This window comes from Schistocerca nitens, chromosome 10 (genome assembly GCF_023898315.1).
Source record: "Schistocerca nitens isolate TAMUIC-IGC-003100 chromosome 10, iqSchNite1.1, whole genome shotgun sequence".
NCBI classification, from domain to species: domain Eukaryota; kingdom Metazoa; phylum Arthropoda; class Insecta; order Orthoptera; family Acrididae; genus Schistocerca; species Schistocerca nitens.
In genome coordinates this window covers 125,918,146-125,924,261 of record NC_064623.1, presented here as the reverse complement: position 1 = coordinate 125,924,261, position 6,116 = coordinate 125,918,146, and positions in this window count along the sequence as shown.

The following is a 6,116-nucleotide window of genomic DNA, read 5'->3' as shown; positions in this document are numbered from 1 at the left end:
ATACGGAATCGGATTTTGGGTTAAAAAATCGAATTTTTTTTTATTGGCGTATTATATTCTGCCATGTTTCCTCTTTAAAATGACGTATCATACATAGCTCTACTACAATTATAACTATTTTATTTTTATATATTTGTGAGATCGGGTATTGCGCTTTAGTTATACACGTCTCTCGTGGCTGACCATGAACTTTTTGGCAGTACCTTTAAAGTGACATGAATTCAAATATCCCGGTTTCCAGCGACTATTTATACACTAGTTGCCCGAAAATGTTTCTCTCTGGTTTCCTCAAGTTACTCTTTGACTTTGTGGCGGGACTGTTTTGTAAACAGTGTGATATAAGAAAGTAGTTGTTGTTGAGTTATTTCGTATTTAGTGCTTCATTTTTCGCAGTGAAAATGCCTAGAGCTAAAGCAAAAGTATTTAAAAAGCGTGTGAACTGGCAAAAGAAAAGAAATAATGATTCATTAGCAAAGCAAAGCAGTTCATCATCATCACTGTTGGAAAATGTGAATCCACTTATTACTGATTTGCCGAACGAACTTACACCAAATGAAAACAGTGCTTCTCATAAAAAACTAAGAGATTTGGAAGAGAAATATAATTTACTTGATAGAGGGAATGAAGTTTTTGAACTCATTGATACGAATATATTGTGTGAAGCTCTTGAAAACAGTTTGTGCTGCAAAAAATGTCATGGAAACGTTTCTCTGAAAGTAGAATCCCATGTTGGCCTGGCTGCCCAGTTTAATTTAATATGCAGTGTTTGTAAATACAGCTGTAAGTTTCCAAGTTCGGTTTCAGTAACTGTAAATAATGGATACAAGAAAACTGAACTTTATAGTGTAAATATTAGGTTAGTTTATGGATTGCGAGCAATTGGTAAGGGCAAAGCAGCTGGTGATATGCTATGTGGTGTTCTAAATCTTCCAAGTGCACCTTCAAAGTTTGAAGCTTACAATTATGTACTAGGATCTGCAGTTGAAGATGTAGCACAGAAGTCAATGCAGGTTGCTGTGGAAGAAGCAGTGGTAGAAAATGACGGCAGTCGTGACCTCACAGTGGCGTTTGATGGCACGTGGCAGAAAAGGGGCCACACCTCCAACAATGGTGTTGTAACAGCAACTAGTGTTGATACTGGCAAGGTTATTGATGTTGCAATAATGTCTAAATACTGTAGGTGCACAGGCAGGCTGAAAAATGAACACAGTGATGACTGTATTGCTAATTATTATGGTAGTAGTGGTGGCATGGAGGTTGCTGGGGTGAAGAAAATTTTTCATCGCTCTTCACAGTGGTATAATGTTCGCTATGTCAAATATCTGGGAGATGGTGACTCTAAAGCATTCAAAGAAGTTTTGGAAAGCAAACCATATGGGAACAGTGTAAATATAAGCAAACTTGAATGTATAGGACATGTGCAGAAGAGAATGGGTGCCAGGCTGAGAAGGTTAAAATCAGTTATGAAAGGGAAAAAACTAGATGATGGGAAAACCTTGGATGGCAGAGGAAGATTGACTGATTCCATAATAGACCACATTCAGAAATGCTATGGCCTTGCAATCAGGCAAAATACAGGCAATCTTGAAGAAATGAGGAGAGCTATATGGGCTTTATATTTCCACACTGCATCCACGGATGAGCATCCACAACATGGTTTGTGCCCCAAAGGTGAAAACAGCTGGTGTAAATACAATAGGCGACTAACAACAGGAGAGAAATACATTCACCACCACAGTCTACCATCAGCCATCATGGCAGAAATAAAGCCCATTTTCAGAGATCTGGCTGACAGAAGTCTTCTGATGAAATGTCTTCACGGAAAAACGCAGAACCCCAACGAGTGCTTGAATAGTGTGATATGGCATCGTCTCCCAAAAACAGTGTTTGTCGGAATTAATACACTACATTTTGGTGTGTATGATGCTGTGGCAACCTTCAATCTTGGAAATATAACTAAATGCCAGGTCCTTCAAAAGTTGGGTATGTGTGTTGGTTCCCGTACGGTACGTGCTATGTTCTTTTTAGATCAGCACAGACTAAGGCATGCTGATAATATAATCAAGACATTAGTGAAAAAAGCAAGACAGGTGCAGAGGGGTGCCAAAAGAAGACTTGAAGATGATTATGAAGACTGTGAAGGGGGTATTAGCTACGGATCAGGAATGTTTTAATCTTCTTTCTCCGTTTCCCGTAAGTTTACTTTTTACTTCATCTAGGAACATTATCTCAGGTACTGGTCAACCTAGAAGTCTGAAATTTTTATGACGTAGTGACATAGGTCCCTATTACATACTGAAACAACGATTTTTTAATTACTTGATTTACAAAAGACTTAGGGGTGATAGTCTAGTAAAAAGCGATGGAAAAAATTTACTTAAAAATAAATGTACAATATCTCTGTAAGAAAATACTTTGACAATAAACTGTTGTTTCAGTATTGTTGTAACATATGAATGCACATACAGTAAAATTTTTACCTCTCTGTCTCCAGTAGTTTGTGAGAAAATGTTCCCTATAGTAGGCATATATTAACATTGCGGGGATAGGTGATTCCGTATCCCCTTAAACAGCTTGGTATAACACCTGGAAGCACACTGCTAATCAGATATGCCAAGAAAACCTGAGAAATGACATTCATTTTCTTGTAACAAAATAGACTGGCATTACCTTGCAGTTAAAAATGGGAAGCTTTACATGAATGTCCTACATGCAGTTTTTTTATACTTGTGCTCTTTGAGTTCCTGTCCTAGAATACATTAAAATATTAAAAAATGTGTAAATTAATCTTTGAAACAATCCAAACCTTTCAATGGAAACCAGGAAAAACTTAGAAACATTATCATTTAAAAGAAGAAGAAAAAAAAAAAGAAAAAAAAGGGAAAGGTAATGAAAGGAACAATCAGGGAAAGTCTGCTGTACCCTTCCTGTTGTGTACTGTGTTATTGTTATTCCTAATTTTTTAAAATTTGATAATGGCCATTAAAGACCATGCAGAATAGCAATTGCAAATTACTAGAAGCTGCCTTTGCATTCTTCCTCCAACAGCCCGTTGTATTTGCTCTGTTCATGCACTGTTCACAGTTTATGCTCAGCGTAGAAGCTTTTAAAGTTGTAACTCTGGTCGGTCTGAGATTCCGCCTAGATTTAATCCAGCCTGTCGAAGATCCCTTTGTCATTCCCCTGAACTACGTCAGAAACCTTAGGGTTGTTTCCAAGAGTATTAAAAATCTGTTTTGTCAACCTGACCTTAAAACTTTCGTCTTCCTGACTCGACAGGTGCAGGCAGTATTTCTCGATTTCTGAACAGCTTTTGACTTAGTGCCAGATCAATGCTTATTATCAAAATTGCTACCGTGAGGGGTATCGAGTGAAATTTGTCACTGGATTGAGGATATTTTGGTAGGAATGACTTTACATGTTATCTTGGCTGGGGAGTCATCATCTGATGTAGAAGTAACCTCAGATGTGTCATAGAGAGGTATGTTGTGACCATTGCTGTTCGTGTTCGTGTACATTAATGACTTTGCAGACAATATTAATAGTAAAGCACTCTTTTCACAGATAGTGCATTTATCTAGAATAAAGTACAGTCTGAAAGGAATTGTACAAACATTCGTCAGATCTTGATAATTTCAAACTTTCTTTTAAATGTTCAGACATGTAAAATCGTGCATGTTGCAAAATGAAGAAAACGCAGTGTGGTATGACTACAGTATCAGGGTGTCTTGCTTGGATTAAGTCTATTCATACAATTACCTGGGTGAAGCACTTTGTGGGGATATGAAATGGAACAGTCATATAGGCCCACTCAGGGGTAAGGCAGGTGAAAGAGTTCGATTTTTTTTGGTAGAATACCATAGAAATGCAGTCATTCTACAAATCGTTTGTATGATCCATCCTAGAATATTGCTCAAATGTGTGGGACCTGTATCAAAATGGATTAATGGGGGATTTGAACGCATGCAGAGAAGGGCAGATCAAATGGTCACAGGTTTGTTTGACCCATGGGAGAGTGTCACAGAGATGCTGAAATAACTGAATTGGCAGACGCTTCAAGATAAGATGTACACCATCCTAAGAAAGTATGCTTACTAAGTTTCAAGGACAGGCTTTAAAAGACGACTCTAGGAATATGCTACAACCTTGTAACTATTGCTCCCATAGGGACCGTGAGGACAATATTAGATTAATTACAGCATGCAGAGAAAGATTTAAATGGTCTTGAAACACGAACAAGCTTTAATATCTGGTACAGTGAGATGTACCCTCTGCCATACTCTTCATAGTGGTTTGCAGAGTGTGGATGAACATGTAGATAGCATCATCAAGAACGCAATCAACGTGTATCTGAAACTTCTCCTAGTGTGTAGTGTCACAAACGTTTTGACATTAATATACATACTTCTGCCACTGGGGCAATCATAGGTAATGACTAATTTGGCAGTAATATGCAGTGCTAGATTTGTTAAAAGAAAAAGAAAAAAAAAATAGACTTCTTAACATGTATTTACGGTAAGTAGCACTCTATCATTTCCTATATTTCTAAGTTCCTACCGAGAGTTTCCATAGTTTGTTATAACTTTTTCAGAAGTCTAAATCACTTTTCTGAGCTTTTTAAAAGTGTGAATACAACATTTGTATCTTACTGCTTCAACTAGAGCAAAAGTTCTATTGTACAACATCTCAAAATCTTTGGGTCTAATTTTTTTCGTCATCAGCGGTATACTGTCACAAATCAAGCCTTGGTTATGTGTATTGTTAGATTTTGTTTATTATTATTTATGTGGGGTGCATGAGCAATGCAGCTGACTGGGATTCACCTGCTGCACGTCATAGACTGACTGCTGCTGTGTTCACTGCCTGGGCCAAAGGTGCTGAAAGGATGTGCTCATTGATGCTATGGAGACACTGTTCTGTGTTTTATTTTAATGACAATTATTGTCAGTTTTTTCTTGTTTTGTTTATAAGAAAGGAATGAGGACATCATTAGATCCTTTGAAGAGTACATAAATCACAACATGTTATTTCTGTATTAGCAAAAAATTGGACTACATTGTATGATAGAGATGAAAAAGAAACTGTGATTAAATTCTTTCTGTGTTAGATCCCTGAACCTGCCGATCTTTGAGAGAGAGGGGGGGGATTTAATTGTATCTCCCCATGCAGCCGTAGCATTTCGGCATGTCGTACATTGGTCAGATCATCAGTAGCTTGGAGGACTCATATGTAGGGCATAAGCAACACACACACTTAATAATAGTCAAGAAAATTTGCAACCGCAAAATATTGCCTCGGTACAGGTCATAGAATCTAATATACAACACAGATATTTCAATACGCATGTCCAGTTACTGAAATAGTGTTATTAAGGAAGCTGTTGAGAGAAGTTTTTGCTTAAATTCTTTTCGGAATTGTATTGTCGGGGTCAAACAACAGAGTGACAGTGTTGGTGCTATTTGATCACCTGTTCTCGGTTAATATTTCACTATCAATAACATCTGAAGTCAGTCATATTTGACTGTGTCACAGTATTAATTATTATTGGCGCTGTGTGTTACCTTCCTGCATATACTGTCTGTTTCCACACTGATGCAGCTTCACTCACTGAGGATGTAAAGTGCTTTGCACTGTAATGTCTTATTTAAGTTTTGGCAGAAAATGATGGAACGTTCACCTATGAAAATCCTGACACGTTAAAGACATTACCCATTTGCATAGCTGTAAGTTATCTGAACATCAAACATTGGAACATCCAGGATGGAATAATGACAATACTATGAAAAGGATAGGTTGTTACTCGCCACATAGAGATTTTGAGCCACAGACTGGCATAAGGAAAAGACTGCTATAGATCTGAGATTTGGCCAAAAGGATTTCTTTTAAAGTAGAAAACACACACATTCGCACAAGCACAACTCACACAGCAGCCTTTTCCTTGTGCCACACTGTGACTTAACGTCTCCTTTATGTAATGAATAGCACACCATCTTTTTCATTATTTGGTCATCAAGCTCTCAGTAACAGGCCACAGCCTCCCAAATCAGCAAACACTTGGAATTCTATTGAATTCGCTGCAGGAAAGATGGCGCGTAATGTGTACAAAAGGAGCAGCA